Source organism: Lissotriton helveticus, chromosome 1_1, assembly GCF_964261635.1.
Source record: "Lissotriton helveticus chromosome 1_1, aLisHel1.1, whole genome shotgun sequence".
In the NCBI taxonomy this organism is placed as follows: Eukaryota; Metazoa; Chordata; class Amphibia; order Caudata; family Salamandridae; genus Lissotriton; species Lissotriton helveticus.
In genome coordinates, this window is record NC_136057.1 from 2,139,816,176 (window position 1) to 2,139,834,455 (window position 18,280).

At 42.5% G+C, this 18,280-nt stretch overlaps 1 protein-coding gene across 2 annotated transcripts in view; it reads left to right on the top strand.

Annotated features, from left to right (window-relative positions):
* The window catches only part of RPAP2 (RNA polymerase II associated protein 2), a 564,035-nt gene that overhangs the window by 398,574 nt on the left and 147,181 nt on the right, over positions 1-18,280 (top strand). The gene's annotated exons all lie outside the window — the stretch shown is intronic.

Below are 18,280 nucleotides of genomic sequence, written 5' to 3' on the forward strand. Positions count from 1 at the left end.
TGAATGTTATGTTTGCTAGAAAAACTTTCAATTGTAATTGTATTTCTCTATTTCAACTGCCCGCTTAACATCGTTTTGGTTTGCTAAGTTTCCCTGTTTAAAACTAGACTGGATTCGATCACAGATAACAAAAAATCCAAAGAGCATTATCTGGCATGTAGGTGTTGTGCACCATTTACACTGTAGCAGCTAAATCAACTTCAAACGATCACAGAAAGAGCCACACGGGTTGGTGCATGTCGTCTCCGGATCCATCACCTCTTTTCCTACATAGGGTTGGTTGGCAAATCTCCACATCACCGATTAAGAACTGCTTATTTTAGAAAGAGGGCTCTTACCAAGAAGACCTTTGGAAATGTGTTTTCATATATCGTTTTTTGTTTTTTTCCTCTAACCATTGTCCTTCCATTGGAATTCTTTGAACACTACAGCAACAAAATATACCTAAGAACAGCTGTACTTTCCATTGGTCTCAGGCTCTCTCAGAAGCACCACTGGCCTCACAGTGTAAGAGGAACCGTCTTTGTTCCATACTGTGGATAGATCAGCTTAACTCTTGAGTTTATTATTGGAGCATATGTTGCCCTGAATTCAGGAAGTTCCTCATATTAGCTGTTTTGTAAATATTTTGCACCAAAACCTCCAGGGGGCATTATTTGCAAAACAAAATTGTTTACAGTACACAATATTGTGAAATATCAACGTAGTTGTCAGCTTGCAGGAAAACTAAATGATTTTTCTGTATGTTTTTTTACCGCTGAGTGCTAATGAACCACTCATTCCCTAAATGCTCTCTAAAATTGCATTTTCCTTACTTCCATGGCAGCCATTGTTAATGCTGGCAGGTCACTGGGCTGACCCAGGATGTGTGAAGTAGTAATATAAAGTCCACTATAGTTGCAATGAGTGGCCCTGCTATGATTGTGTCAAGGGAGGGTTTCATTTATCCCCATCAATCGTAATGTCTTATACAACATCTGTGCCCTGAAAAGCAGCTATGACGTTTTCACTTGCATATAACCCTAACTCTGAATTTAATGTCCAGTAATTGCAAAGGTTTAATGGAAAGTTTATAAGTTTTGGTCTCTAACTGACAAATCTGTAATTGCGTATTTAGCAGTTGTATACGAAAGCCTAAAAATGCTTTGTCGTGTGTACATTCCAAGTACCATTTTTCTCTGTACCTCATGAAAGGATGTTTTCTTTGTGGCCTGATATCTGGAGAGGGAGTAACAGATATAATTCTCACATTCCTTGAGGGAAACGGTGTATAAAAGGTCTGGGATTTAGTTACTTGTGGACTTTTATGATTCCAGGAAATACAATGACAGTCTCTTGAGCACCATGCCCAAAATATAAAATTCTGGTTGTCCTAGATTTTTCAGAACCAAGCAGGGCATCTCGGTTGGTATATATTTACACTGCAGAGTCTCTGATTGTTCTCGGGCAGCCTAATACTGGTCAATCACAAAGACATTTTAATCCGTGGGCTAAGTGGGCGCTGGCCCAGGGCCCCAGACTTTAAGGGGCCCTTTGGTAGAGCCAGTTATGTTCTGCAAAGACTCTTGCTATGGTGACCTTGAATAATTCTTACCGTTTCCCTTTAATTTATTTTGAATGTGGGTTATATTTGTAAACTTCTTGCGGATATTTTGCAGAGAAATGATGTGCTTTATGTTCCATGCAACATCCATGGAAAAGTTTCTTTTAGATCAAATTAGGATTTAACATATAAGAAATGGGAGGGGTCACAGAGATTATATGCAATAATATTAGTGAGCTGCCGCTGTGTTATGGAGCACGCACAACACTATCCCTGAATATTAGATGTAAACCTGTTGAGATTTTGGACCAGTGTGCCTATCTCGGACTCAAACAACTTGTGGACACCCCCACACATTGTGCCGGACACACACTCGACCCAATCTTCACATCCAGCAAACACATCTCCTTCAATCACACCACAGCTCTCCATTGGACAGACCACAGCTGTGTTCACTTCAACTACAAAAAGACTACGACCCACAAACACCAACAACACATTCCCCGTAGAAACTGGAACAAAATCACCACCGACCAACTCTTCACATCGCTCCACCAACACCCCCCTGCCCATTCATCAGACCCAAACCAAGCAGCCACCAACCTTGCACAATGGATCACCCGCAGCGCTGACGAATTAGCACCCCTGAAAAACAACCCTACCAAGAAAGATCACAAAAAAGCCCCCTGGTTCAACGATGAACTTAAGAAATCCAAGAAGACATGCCGATCCCTCGAGAAAGCCTGGAAAAGAAACCCAACAACCGAAAATCTAGCCACGTTCAAAAACACCACCCGCAAACACCATCAACTAATCCGTTCCACTAAAAAATCAGCAATCAAGGACCGACTCGACAACAACACCCACAGCAGCAAGGAACTGTTCAACATCGTTAAAGAATTCACCAACCCCTCAGCCGGCACCAACGACATCACTCCTTCCCAAGACCTCTGCGACTCCCTAGCCGCATTCTTCCACAATAAAATCGCCGACATACACAACAGCTTCAAAAACCAGTCCGGTGACCAGCCCACCCCACTCACCTCCGAACTAAATACCCCCCTAACACCCTCTGCAACTGGAACCCAGTCACTACGGAGGACACCACCCGCCTGATGAACTCCATACACTCAGGATCGCCAACCGACCCTTGTCCTCACCACATTTTCAACAAAGCAGACTCCATCATCGCTCCCCACCTCCGAGACGTCATCAATTGCTCCTTCGACTCCGCAACATTCCCGGAAAGCTGGAAACACGCCGAACTCAGCGCCCTCTTGAAGAAACCCACAGCAGACCCCACAGAACTTAAAAATTACCGCCCTATCTCGCTCCTCCCTTTCTCTGCCAAAGTCATTGAGAAATCTGTCAACAGTCAACTATCCGCCTTCCTCGAATCCAACAAATCACTCGACCCATCTCAATCCGGATTCAGAGCCAAATACAGCACCGAGACCGCCCTCATCGCAGCTACAGACAACATCCGAAAACTACTGGACAATGGAGAAACAGTTGCCCTCATCCTTCTCGACCTCTCCGCAGCTTTCGACACAGTCTGTCATAACACCCTTATACACCGTCTCAGCAACATTGGAATACAAGGAAAAGCACTGGACTGGATCATCTCGTTCCTCGCCGGAAGAACCCAAAGAGTCCGCCTCCCCCCTTTCAGATCAGAGGCCACCGAAGTCATCTGCGGCGTACCACAAGGTTCTTCACTCAGTCCCACCCTCTTCAACGTCTATATGAGTCCCCTCGCATCCATTGCTCGACAACACAACCTCAACATCATCTCCTACGCAGACGACACCCAGCTGATCCTCTCCCTCACCAAAGACCCAAACACCGCCAAGACAAACCTACACGATGGGATGAAAGAAGTGGCCGAATGGATGAGGAACAGCCGCCTAAAACTCAACTCGGACAAAACGGAAGTCCTCATATTAGGATCTTCCCCCTCCGCTTGGGATAACTCATGGTGGCCTCCGGACCTAGGAAACGCCCCCACATCTACGGACCACGCACGTAATCTGGGCTTCATCCTAGACTCCTCCCTATCAATGACCAAACAAGTCAACGCCGTCTCTTCCTCATGCTTCAACATCCTACGTATGCTCAAAAAAATCTTCCGTTGGATCCCCACCGAAACTAGAAAGACGGTTACCCACGCACTGGTCACAAGCCGTCTAGACTACGGAAATACCCTGTATGCTGGAACTACAGCCAAACTACAGAAAAAACTCCAACGTATCCAAAACGCCTCAGCCAGACTCATTCTAGATGTCCCCCGCAGAGCTCACATTTCTAATCACCTGAAAGACCTCCACTGGCTTCCCGTCAACAAGAGGATAACGTTCCGTCTCCTCACCCACGCACACAAAGCCCTATACGATCTAGGACCCGAATGCCTCAACACGCGTCTTTCCTTTTACACCCCCACCCGCAAGCTTTGATCGTCCAATCAAGCCCTCGCCGCAATACCACGCATCCACAGGTCCACCATGGGGGGAAGATCCTTCTCATACCTAGCGGCCAAAACCTGGAACTCCCTCCCCACCCACCTCCGCCTCACTTAAAACCACCTCTCCTTCAGAAAACAACTCAAAACCTGGATTTTTTAAAAGTAATTTCTCACCTTCCCAAGCGCCTTGAGACCCCATGGGTGAGTAGTGCGCTATATAAATGCCAAACTTGAACTTGCACTGTCAGTGAACTGGCCTCAGAGGGAATGAAAAAGCTGGAATTAGATCAAAGTCAAAGATGTTCATGACACGACTCCCCAAAATACGTTTGGCCTGGAACCTCCAAAATCCTTAAAACGCCCCTGGTCCATGTCATGAAATCCACATTTGTTTACCAGCTCTGCAGATCAGTAGGCTAGCTACTTTGTTCATTGAGCCAGGGTTAACAGAGGGGGGCACACATATTTTGACTTGCATCAGATTTTTATAAAAACATGCAACCTAGAAAAAACATACATTCAGTTAAAGCTAATCTAGACTTTGCCTTCCCTGGACTTGGAAAGTCATGCATTCACACCTGCAAGTAGACGTGGATTGACCGTCAACCAGTGCTCATGGCTTTTATTGGTTTGTGCACAGTGGATAGGAGGTGAGGCCTTGCCATTTTCCATCAAATGGGTTTAATATCACCTACCACTTTTAAACTTAGGGCCAACCTAGATTTACTTTCCTACTATGTGGGACATCCCCCTGGAATGATGTCAGAAGATGTTACAATACCTTAGCAAAAGACTGTGGTGGTGATGATGGAGAAAAAATTACACTTTTGATTTTTGCTGCAGAGTGCCCTGTGAAACCTTAAATGCAATAAGCAATTCTTCAGGAGCAAGAAAAAAAAACATTTTTATAAAACATGAGATTGAGGATTACAAGAACTTCAGAATGACTGAGATCAAGATGACGAACTAAAGACATTTGCTACCTGCCTGAGAAGCACTGAAAGATCTGCGCATACTTCTACTTTAATCACGGTTTCCTAGCACTTGCTCTCAAGACTAAAAACCAGTTCATTTCAAGTACTGGTCCACAGGGAACCTTTGAGTTTGCTCTGGAGGATGTCTTCCTCCTTAAAGCCTGATAGCTGAATGGCTCCTTAGGCCTGCAGGATTATGCTGACAAGACATGAACCATTAATGGCATATATTGAGCAAGTCGCGCCCTCAGTTCATTCATATCTGAATTGATGGAACGCGCATACAGTGTATTGGTTAATTCGGGATCCAACAACAAGCCCGGTTTGTTGAAACACTACTCAACCGCGCATGCCACCACGCTGCACAGCAGTGAAGGCACCATCGCGCATGCGCGAGAGAGACACTACACGCGCTGACATACGCTAGCAGTGCGCTTGCGCAGATAGCGCGCGAGAGCTCTCTCTGGCACCATGACTCGGCTCTCTGAGTCTTTCTACCATTACCTCCAGCCTACAGGTGCATCCGGTTATTCAATCAAGCACAGTATTTAAGGCCAAGCTCAGATGGCCATTACTTACCGGTATGCGAAGGAGGCACTACAGGTCCAGAGCAGGCTCTGCCCAGCAGTTCTGTGAGTATGAGTAACTATCACCATCACCATAGGTAAGCGCTTTTTCCTCCCTACAGGTCTTCCTAATCACTGTGGTCCAAACTTCTTATTTTTCATAGGGCCAAGCCCCTGCCACCTCTCAACCTTGAGGTCCAAATTAGCTAAAACTAATGTAAGAATGCTCTCTTGCGCCGCTATACACATATGCACTGCATGTGTGATACTCGTGTTTTAGCCACTTCACTCCCGTATTATATGTGCGATTTTCACCTAATGGTACCACCAATACCATTACACCCTAGCCTCCTATAGCCTACACCCCAACCGCTGTAGTGACGGCAAACGGTTATGTCTAATACCATACGACCGATTGACTCTTTTTTCATTGTATGTTTTGTCTTTGTCCATATATGTTACGTGTACAGGTGTTCTTGAGATGGGAATCCCCCTCTCACACATAGATAAACACCTTAGGGCGTGTAGACACATAGTCTGAACTACACTCCACTAGTTTAACTGCACTCACTTTTTAACTTAGGTCCTGAAGAAAGCCAGCATATACATAAGGCACTGGCTGAAACATGTTGACCCACCGGATGATGGAGGTCGTAACTCGCCTCTAACGTCCAACAGCCTTATTTTTAACCGCTGACGGTGGCCCAGGTATTAAAGTCTAATTTACCCTCGGGTACTGGGACCCCCGCCTAGCCGTTTTAAATTTCACTACCATAACACCCTTCACTGCACACTCAGCAACATACCTGCTCCGCTGTAATCAGGCGTCGAAGCACACCCGGGACACGCTAGGTGTCACTGGGTGGGCCCGATGATGAAGCATGCCACCAACTAGGTTGGTGGGTGAGGGCTTTCTGAACACACTCACCAGGTGTTCCCATCCCGTGACAAAACATACTTGAGTCTTTTTTATTAAAACTTTTCATTAAATCGTGAGCTAGTCTCCTTTTGATTTACATTATAAGACATGAACTATCCCATGAGAAATGGGTTTATGAGAACCAGCACTGAAGTTCTGACAAGAAATGGGTCTTAGTTAAACAACCTATAACAATTTACATTCTGAGAATATGACACTGGAGGACAATTTATATCACGCACGTTAGGCATCAACCTTCAGGACCCAACTTTATCTAGTTAGATATTTTGGTGCATCTTCCTTATGTTGTTCAAACCTTCAACCCAGGCACATTCTTGCTTGTTGCATCTTCTGTTAACATTGCATTGCGACTCCATCTGCTGCACCCACCAGTGCTCTGACCATTTGGAACCACAAGAACTGACTTGAAGGAAGACTCCATCTTTATCCAAGACCATCACCTTTACCTTCAATCTTCACTTATGGCTAGTAATTTAAAGTTGGTGTGCACCTCTACATTGGCTGTGAAAGAAATCAACAAGGTCTCCCTTGTTTTAGCTGTTTGACCCGTAAAATGGCAAAGGCCAAGGATTAGAGCCCGTCAAACAGAATAGTTCATTGCTTAATGTCACTTCCTTACAGCAAAAATGCAAACCTGTCTCTAAGTTCCCTTGGTGATTAGGTTCGAATTATTGCCAGGAAAGGATATTTTTGTCTGGAACCACATGCAGCAACTTTGGCATTGTCAAGAGTAAAATTTAGAGGTATGCTTTAAGTTACCTTTTCCTAGAGGGGTAGATAAAGTTTGTCCTTGCCCCGACTCCATTTGCAAAGTAATGGCAAGGCGTCTGCTGAAGAGGTCCCGGGGGGTACAGAAGATTAAAATTTGATTCTTAGTTGTATTACCACCGCTGGACTGTGTTGCATGGACTAAAACATAAGAACACTACTGATAATAAAAACTGCACAGTAGCTTGTTGTGTCATCTGCTCTGGTGGAATGGGTAAATGGGTGCAGTCTTTTTCATAGCAGCTCTGTATGCCTACGCTTTGTGGACAATTGTGTGTTTTTTAACTTAAAGACCTTTTTATTTGTATTTTTTTAGCTTTATAAATTGACAGTACCCTGATAAACTGTCACATCTTTTATTATTATGGGAAAGGTGTTACTCGCCTGACATTTCCCACTAATTTTGAAAACAAATCACAGATATACAGTGAAATGGTGTTCATTTAGGTTTATTTCTGCTCACCTAATTTAAGTTCTGAGTTGAGGACAAGAATTATGTTAACACCCGAACTCGACAAAAGGCTGTTGCTGCCTCAAAAAGCAGTCTTCAATAGTATTTTTCATTAGCTTTCCGTTGAAGACCTCATTCGTGACTTCCTATCTTTACTTTCATAGGATTACATGTAGATTGAGTGGATTTCAAAAGATCCCTTCATCGTGGACAGTGTAGGAACACGTTACTTTTTTATCTTGGCCGCGCGTGTTACAGTAAGCCCTAGGGCAGGGATGTACTCACCGATATTTCCAGGTCATGAAATGTTGCGGGCCATCCTCCAATCCTTCCTCGTACTGCACTCTCTTTCTTTGATATTACCGCAGACTGACACGTTATTCCGACTTCGCTGTCCCAAGGAAGAGTCTAGCGGTAGGCATTAGCACAGGCTTCAGTGAGCTCTACATCTGTGTCGCCCTGCCAGATCCTGCTCAAATGAGTCAGGAAATCAGAACACAGAAAGCAACTTTACTTGAATGCCTTGGCATGAATTTTTTATTAACTGTAAGAACAAATCTTTTGTCATTTTTACTTTACATTATTATGGTTGAATTGGTGATTCCTGAAACGGATCTTATGAATTTTTCAGTATCTGTACATTTGAGAGTGTAGTTGAATGTTTTGTTTACAAGCAAAAAAGGTGTAGGCTTTGGTTGTCTTGAGTCGCTCTGCGTGATTGTGAACCATGCATATTTGCAGATCTGCATGATTAGCGAAGCAAAGCACCCAGCATAATGCAGAGGCGTTGAAGACCTATTTCAGCTGCTTGCTTTTCATGATATAGTTAAGATTATATAGGTTTACATCATGACACCCTTAAAAATCTTTAAAATGTGTTGAAATGTATGATTAGCATGATATTGAAGGTATAGTGAAAAGACCTAACTCAGTGCATGAACCCTGAAGCCAATCCCTATCGGAGTCTCTTGATTTCTTGGCACCACGTTGGAGATGATTCACAAAGATCATAATTAACACAATGCCTAAGTCGGGCATTTGAGTATGGTATGTCTTTCAGCTATTTCACATGCATTGCCTTGTGTATAGTATATATGCCTGAATAACTAACAAATGCAATGCTGAAAATGCAAACTGAAATATGTGGTTTTCACAAAGGCCTCTAGGAAAGACGTTCAAAGCCATTGTGCAGTTGCAAACACTGCGATTCGCAAAATCACAAGGTGTGCATCCACAGAAGGCCTTTTCTTAATGGTTTTGCGATTTTTTCCGTATCACCAGTAGGAGAGGAAGTGAAAGGGACGTCGTCCTCCCATTTCCAAATAGAACTAGAATGCAACCATTGATGTGCAACTGTGCCATGAGTTGGGGTGGTAACTGATTCTCAAGCGGAAGGAGTCCCAGGGACACCTTCCCCTTTATGAATCATATCAGCAGCCTCAGGCTGAGCAGATATTGGTACTAATTAATATTCATTGGACTGGTCATTCTGTGACCCCCTCAATGACTCGAAATGTTGCAAGGATTTCTATTGGTGCATAGGCCTCTTTGCAAAATTAAAGCCTGGTCACAAAAAAGCAAGTGCCCAATATGCGTCCATTTTCTGCAACCAAGATTTTGGTACATTTGGCCTACTGTCATATGACTGTTTGTGTAAGCCTAAACATTTCTCCTTTTCAGATTGTGCACAAAAATCACATGTTTCAATTTTGTACATCTGTCCACCTGAAAGACAGTTTCCACGCAAATACATATTCATACTCGCAGCTATTGACTTTTTTGTTTTCACCAATGTACACCAGGTTCATTTAGCTGCACGTTGGGTGGCCCTTATAGTGTTGTACATGCAACACTACTTTAATATCCTTGTTTCCACTGTGACAGACCATCTCTTTCCACGTGCCCATGATCTCCAACTATGCACATTATCAATTGTACCCTGCATGTGCAACTGAGCACATAGACTTCATGGAGTTCTGATGCAAACTAGAATATGTTGCGGACTCCGTTCTTGGTCCTTCTGGCCTTAGAAGGCTTTCCCCACAAAACATGTACGCCCAATATGATAGTGCTAACTGCTCACTCATATCCCTAAACTACCCTCTAAAGGAGTGTGTCTGTCCTTCCTGCTAGGGTGATTGCTGACTTTGCTGTACCTAAACACCAGTTGGAAGCACTGTATGGTTGAGATTAATGTGGGTTTAAAAACAAACAGACACACTTTTCTGTTTTCTTAGTCAAAATGTATATTTGTCACAGTGACCGTACACTGGAATAGCTTACAGCTGGTAGTAATTTGACCATCTCAAACAAACTAATCATCACTGCGAGAAATAAAGATGACCAATTTCATGGTATAAGCTGTCTCCGACCAAGGCAAAGATAACTCAAAACATAACCAGATTGACTACAGAACAATGACAATCCAGAATTTAGAGGGCCCTCAGATTCTTTAATTGCTTTGGAACCATATAAGTTTTGAGAACGTCCATAAAAATGCACTTACCGTATGTTTATTTGTCTATGTGCGTTTGTTGTATTTTTTAAGTTGTCCTAAATTTTCCAGAGGGACTGAAAAATCCGTTTGTCTCTCTCTTTGGCACTGAAACCTCTGCACCCTGCCTCTGAAGAACTATAAAAGTTATATACCATACAGAAAACAAGGATTTTCGCACCTAGCCCTCCCTTTTTGAGAGTTTGTCTAAGAATGTGGAGAAAGATGTCCCCCTCAACTGAACTTGCCAACCATATCTCAGGGGAAATCCCTATTTTATTACCTGATGCGAGAGATAACAGCCACTGCATCCGGTCATCAATGCGATACTTTCTTCAATGGACATAACGCTGGAGGTGGTGAGAATGAAGGTGCTCTGCATGAGAAGTATGTTCTAAAACCGATAATAATGTTAAGAGTGAAGACTGGGTAGCAGAGGGGAAGCTATTGTGTCGTGCAAGAACTTTCATGGCTGTGCTGTTATCCCTATGCTATGTTTGGAGTGAGAGCGGGATGCTAAATGTATAGTTCTGGGGGGCACCTCTGTTTGATGGTGAACAATTATTAGTACAAGATCCAAAGGTTGTCTGAAAGTGTGCAGAGCGGTAAGAGAACTGACTAGAGGATTGATGTAAGAAAGCCTGGAGCTGGAACTGTCCTTGTTAAACTGGGTGAGCCCTCTCTCTCACAGAGAGAATGTGGCAGAGGCTACTGTCTGGAGTAAGGCCCTGGAATGTGAATGATTGAAATTTAGGGGATGCCGTACTCTTGGGTTTCCTGATTTTAGTTGAGCAATGCAGCAAATGAGGGAGTAACTACATATCACCATGAAGGAAATCTAGGCAGTTGCTATTGAGGTGTAAATATGGTTCCCAACCAGGCATAGATTTAGCCTTGAAAGCAGTGCATTCTATTTACGCAAGCTCAGTCTGCTCTTTGAAGGCCTGAAAATTGGAGCAGGATAGACAATTATGTCCCGTCTGATACGGCTTTTGCTTGCATTCGTGAAGCTGTGTGATATGGCCCTCACTGAATGGACCAGAAGAAAGGAAGGATGCTCTTATTTCTTATTTCTTTCTTCTTTCCTCTCCACGCTGCCTCCCCTTATTCCCCCTGTGTCTTTTGGACATAGAGTATTCCATATTCCGATGTTGATATTGGCCTTAACCCTCAGTGATGCAGTAGGTGCAGGAACACCTGAGCCCACGGGTATTAAGAGCCGTCAGCACTCCTAATATGAATGTTTTTACTTCCACTTATGGGACTGGGTGTGTTTTTTTCCATACGTGCATTGCCCGGTATATAGACAGTTCTGCCACAGGGATCAATTAGTGCAGCACTTTTTTTCTTACCGTGTCTATTAATTGAGGTCTAATATACCGTTTAAATGGCCTCACTTTACTTGCCCCTGATTACACTAATAAAAATAAAGGAGCTTATAAAGCGCTTTTCTACTCCTATAAGAGTGCCCCAGCGCTAACGTCAAAGCACCAACCGAAAACGTAGAAGCACCAGAACAGCAGACATCTAGTTAGCAAAGCACTTTTTTCTCACCAAGTGTCTTTTAATTGAGGTCTAATATACCGTTTAAATGACCTCACTTTACTTGTCTCTCTTCACACTGCTCCTCTTTAGTCTCTTATTACAGTATTTAACAATAAGCTTCATGCTTAGAATACTATATCCTGAAGAATTTTTTTATTTTGCTTCCTCTATATAATCACATTTTGAAGTACACCGAGAACACTTGTACTATATATATCAAAATGGAAAGTTCATTCCAAAAATGTGCATTCTTTTTAGTGTGCATTTAGCATTATAGAGGATATTAAATCCCACTGTCACACTTTATTTTACTGCTCCTTAATCTCGATCAGCTACGTATTTTGCATATCATTTTACTTGTGGTGGAAACTTTTGTTTATGTCGACGCATTTCAGCCTCTAAAATTACTTACATGGGCCTCCTCATTACTGATACATGAGTATCCACAACATTAAAATTATATATTTACGTTATATTGAAAATCACATAATCTCCACATAATAAACATGCCATGAAAACCATTGTTTAACCTTAACTAACCATTTGGTTCTGTAGTGATCTGTTTAGTGTATTTAACAATTATGTTAAGTCTCTATTTTCCTTTATGTATCTTTTAACGTTGCCCCAATTGTCATGATTTTGTTAATTCCTGACAATTTCTGATAAAGTCTCGAAAAGCATGAATGTACATGTAGAATAAGGCCCTGTTTTTGCTACCAAGATCAGTTTTTCTTGCCAAAGATGGTGTAATCCTTACTCATCTTCTAGAATAAAGCATCATACTGCCTCCTCATTCTCAGCATGCCATAAGAGAAGACATATAAAAAGCATCATCAAAGTCAGTAGGTCTGGCATGTCTGAAAACCGGGTGACTTTGTCAATGCTTGGGTTTTCTTCGTTTTTTTTATGAAGCTTTAGTATTGGGTAAGCTGGCAAGCCCTCATAAATCTAAAATAAACCTGCAAACAAGGGAACTACTTTGTCTATGCTCCTTGTGTATGTGTATGCTCCATGTGAGAGGACAGCATGCCATCACTCACAGTGATGTTGGCCAAGGACTGAAGTGAGGCGACTCTTTACACCATATTAAATGCTATAGTGGGAAGAAAAATGTGAATGCCATAATAACAGGACTTGGGGATCTGGGTTCGAGTCTCGGTAACGACGCCAAAACCTCCTGTGATTCTGGGCAAATCACTTAATCTCCCCGTGCCTAAAATGAATGCGTGTCCGTCCTCATGGTGCTATGTAAAGCGCTCTGATACCTGATTCGGTTCGGGTCAAGTTCGCGCTATATAAAACTCTGCAAAAAAAAAGAGGACTGGCTATAAACCTCCTCGGTACATATAATTTTAGTAAAATCGAAAGACCTTGCCTTCACCAAACGTAAAAAAAGGATTGTGTCTGGTCATTTCTCTCAGAGATTAAAACTACGCAGTGTACATCCGTCCTCCTCTTACAGTTAACAGTGGTTATACCCACTGTATGCCCACATACCAACTAATTTGTAAGTTTAATATGAATGATACCAGTAAAAATACCTATTGTTGTTATTTTGTAACGCCTGCTATATCTGTATAAAAGCCCATCTCTGATTACCTTATTACTGACAACTTCTAACGTCTATAGCCTCCTGTTATAATGAAATGGCATAGATGCCCAACTGTAATGAGTTATTACAATTGAGGTGTGACCTTATAATGCCTACTGCCAGAGCAAGCAGCCAGGGTGACAGAGCATCATTACAACTGTACTTTAAGCAAAGCAGCAAAAATTAAAACTAGCTTTTCATTCTTCTAATATTGTTAATCAAATGAACAGTGATAAGCGGAAAGGAGATATTTATGGGAACGTTCATTTTTTTTATACTAAGTTAGAGTATATCTGTATTTATCTACACATTGCATACCTCGTCATTTTTTTAATCTGATTTACATTAAACTGTTTCTAAGGAATTTTGGAAACAAATTACTAAGTGCTTGGAAACAAATTACTAAGTGCTTTTCGGTGTGTTCAAAGTTGCTTGTGTTCTTCATGTCTAGAACCAAACGTTCTCTTTCATATGAAAGAACAAAACACTACCGATGTAAATGGTTCGATGGGAAGGTGATAGTGTGACCATATATGATAAAGAAGAAAATACCATCTTTATTGCAAGTCTCCTCAAGTTCCATGTTCTTATGAATGAGCTCTGCCTTTTATATGGTCACAGAACTCCTCAGTAGCTTGCTGTATCTTTAGTTTAGTATATACTGCAACGGGGAATTGTGTAGACCCATTAGTTCAAATGCTCTAGTTTATTATTTTTGGTAACGATCTCCCATCTCAGTTTTCGTAATGGTGAATATATTCCATTCGGTAAATAGCAGAACGGAGTACATGTGCATTCAGTTTCCTTAATTCTTCAGGTGGTGTTAGACTTCCATACGATAATATAAATGCTTCAGGGCCCTTGGCATCTTTTGATGCCGCTAATTGTGCAGTAAATTTCTAGGCCTTGTTATTTTTATCTGGAATGTAGCATGTAATCCATTCCGCTCAAAGATGTAGGCTGTGCTATGGAATGATATTCATCTTGACCTTTGTCCTGTAATAAGAGCCGTGTGAAGGTACATTAATTAGCATCCTGTTTCCAAACATGTTTTATTGGGGTAAAACGAGTGAAAATAATCGTTTGTTCTGTCAGGACTGAACCAGCTGTATGTTCTGTTTTATTAAATGGGATGCACCTGTGAAGAAATTAAAGACGCCATAGTGCGCACTGAAATCTCAAGACCCGCAGTGCGTCACCTCAGGTGATCCTTCCCGCCACAGAAGGCAAAGCTGTTAAATGCGTACATGCACCGTGTTTGGCAAAAAAACAACCGGCCCAATCTTCTCCACCTCGCACACCGGCTGTTTTTAGTTATTTGCCCCTGGTGCGGTCTAATGGAAAGCTTTCAGGATATTCTCTTGGAAATACTCCTGGTCTCATCCTACTTATCAAAGAGCTGCTTCCAGTCAACTGTGCCCAGTATCAACAGCAACGCCAGTTCACGAGTATTTACCTCTAATAGCCTGAGCGCGCGGGCGGCTGTCCGGGGAATAGAGCCCGTGCTTTGGGACACATTATTTAAACATGCCCAGAATGACCAATGCCGCTGAACAAAAGCCGTCCTTCGGTGTCTTCCAGCACTTTCGGTAACCGCGCCACGCGCACAGAAGCCCTGGAGAGGGGTTCACACAACGTCCCGCGTGCAGACGCTGCCTTCCCAGACTGGCAGCCGGGCTCTGCTTATTTCTACGTCACACCTACTCCTGGAAGAACATTGCTGCTTTGCTAACAGCTGGGGACTGCGGTGACGTGCTTCTACAAAAATACAGATGAAGTTCAACTAAGATCCCCAAAAGTTCCATCAAAATTATATTCTTGAAAAATATTATCAAAGTTTAGACGGCAACCGACGCAAGCAATGTATCAAGGCGTTGGATAAAACGAAGGGCAAGGTTATTGTGTCCAACGTGAAACTTTTTATTTGTGTAGTAGGCCATGATGGCGAATTTCATTGTTCTTTAGGGTTTTGTGTGGAGCATAATGTTACTTCACTGTGGTTTTTCATTGGCGTTCTGATTTTTTTCGCAGGTGATCTTTTAAGTGTTTTGCACTACCTGAACCATAGCCTTATTTTAAATGTTTTTGTCAGTAAATGTATGAATTTAGAAAAAAATTAACAGTAAGGGTTGGCCACAAGATCCCCACTGCTCACAGACTCTGGTCCTGCACAAATTGAGTTGGGCACAGGGCCAGACCTGTTACATCGCTCTGGGTCCAGCCACTCGAATATACCAAGAACCCCTACCAGCCATAGGCTTGGTTACGTCATCCTTTATTTTTCTTCTTTCACAAATTCATGAATTTCTTGAAATTCTTGATTTCAAGCTCAAGCCAAGATTCATAATATATTTAACCTTTTTAAGGCCTCCAACACCTTTTTAGAAAATGTTTGTATCTTTAAAACTACAAAACATTCTTGGTTTGTTTAATTTTTTGGGACATGTTTGAGGGGGGTAAACCTCGTACTCTGCTACGACAAAGACCAGCATCTAATCTGCACTCTATGGACACTTGGGTGCCTCCACATAGATGACTTTGATTGCACGGTCTGGTGGGAGGGGGGACACACTGTGATTTGGGTGCGGAAGTACCCATTGTGTGTGTGGTTTCTCTCTTGCAAAATTTCAATAAAACAAAGTTAAGCATAAAACTACAAAACAGATTTCCACTAAATTGATTTTTTTTTTATCTGAGTGAAATTGTACTTTCATGCCAAGGTTGGCAGTCACAACCTGTCCCCTGCCAAAGTGGCGGGGTGGGTAGAGGAGGGGGACAAAATAAATAAATAAACATCTTGATCACCGCCGCCTCCACAGTCTGCTGCATCATGCTCCTACAGGCTTCTTCTGGGGCAGGCTCCTAGACTGCACTCCAGCCAATCATGATGCTGCAGAAAAGCAACGTCAGGATTGGCCTGAATGCTACAACTTTGCGCTCACATACTCTGACTGGGAGCCTGCACCTGCTTTCTCCAGCCCTAGCAACGCAGCTGAGGTTGGAGGGAGCTTCACTGCGCATGAGGGGTTTGGCCAGCTTGAAACGGCCGGCCAAACACCTCATGCGCAGTGAAGGGACAAGGGAATGCACTAGAACTCCCCCACCACAGTGTCACCCCCCTGGACCCACCCCTAAGACTCATCAGAGTCCTGGGACGGGTCCAGAGTAATTAAAATAAAACGATAATAAAACAGGTTAGAACCCCGTTTTATTTGCGGGAAGGGCAGTGCTCCTCCGGCCTAATGGAGGGGCCACCGCTGAAGGTTGGTGTAAATCTATTCAGTGGTTTTTGCTTGAGCAAAATTTCCTTTGGGACCTAAACAAGGAAGTACATTTTTATAGCTCCCCTCTTTTTAACATTTTTCTCCCTACACGGATAACACAAAATTAGGCATGCCAAAAGTAGTTAGTTATGCAAGGAATGAGACAAATTCACCACATATTCATCATCAAACGTCACCATAATTATAAATAAGCCACATTTTCACTAGAAAGTGAGGCTGAACCATAACTACACAGTCACGTCTATGGTCTTTGTGAAATATACATTTGTTAGTGCATGCATGTTCTTACCTAGCACTGTAACTGGAAAACTGTGCCATGTTATTTAAATGAAAAATAATAGAATGCAGTAAAACACCTGAAAGCCCATATTTTCACTCTTTGCTTCCCTTTGAGTATATTCTGGCTCTGGACCTGTGTGTGTCTGCAATAAATCAATCATACTTTTATGTTTAGGTTTTTGTTACATTGCGGATGCAGTCATAGCGTCTTGATTTTTCATGTTGCACTGCACTTCGGTTCCCCGTGAGGTGTGGTCTTGACATAGAAAATCTCATATTAATTCACCAGTAAATGCATTTACCTCAGATACTGGTTTAAAAGCTTACTGAAGTGTTTTGTTTTTCCCGTGAAATGTCTGAAGGTAGTGCAGAGTCAAGCACGCTGATCATTTATTGATTAACTCACTCAAGCTAACAAGACGCAGGGTGCATTATTTTTATATATTTATTTTGTTCATTTGTGAGACGGAACATAATATAGTATATAGATTCCATATGTGCACATGGCCATCATCATTGCTCCTGCATTTACTCCCATCCCCAGACCCTAGAAAAATGAACAAATGATGGATGGAATGCCGAACAATGCAAAGATCTAGGTTTAATCCATCGTTCTTTTGCTCACCACACCACCCCAGTTTATACCGGGCCATATGCAAATCAGTTTTGACCCTGCTCCTCATGGGAACAGTTCATCCCAAACTGCCATGTCAGGTCATCCCTGGACTGGAAACAAGCATCCTGGGACCGGTTTCGGGGCATCACCCCTCATCAGCAAGCCTAGCTTGAATCCAGTGGCGCAGTGAGCGCGGGACCCATGTCTGGGCATACTCTTCCAACTTAGGACGACAAAAGCAAAAGGAACAAATGATGGGCGGAATGCTGAACAATGCAACCATTCACCCATAGTCACTAAGATCTGGGTTAAATCCATCATTCTTCTCCCAGACCCTGACACCAAAAACAATAAGGCTCCTATATACAGAGAAATTTTCAGCAGAATTGAAAGTTATAAAGCACAATTATTGTTTTCTAGAGAGAAGGTGGAAGAAGAAATATGTTTTAAAGATCTTCATCAATGTGAACCTCAGTTTAAAGCTTTTCGGCAGACAGTTAAAAGCCACAAGTGCCTCCTCTGGCTTGATAAAATCTCCTCAGCCTACAATACAGCTAAAAAACTATTTGCAGCTGCCTGAGTTCTCTTCAACCCCTAAGTTTTTATGTTGTTCCCCCACCCACCCAAGATTGCTTTGCTTCAACAGCAGTAATCTTTCAGTCAAAAATCATGAATCTTCATGAAAACATAAGTGATGGAATAATCTGCTCTATTCCAACAACTTCTATGTATTCTGCTGTGCCTGTGTTTTCATTTTCACCTTTCTGA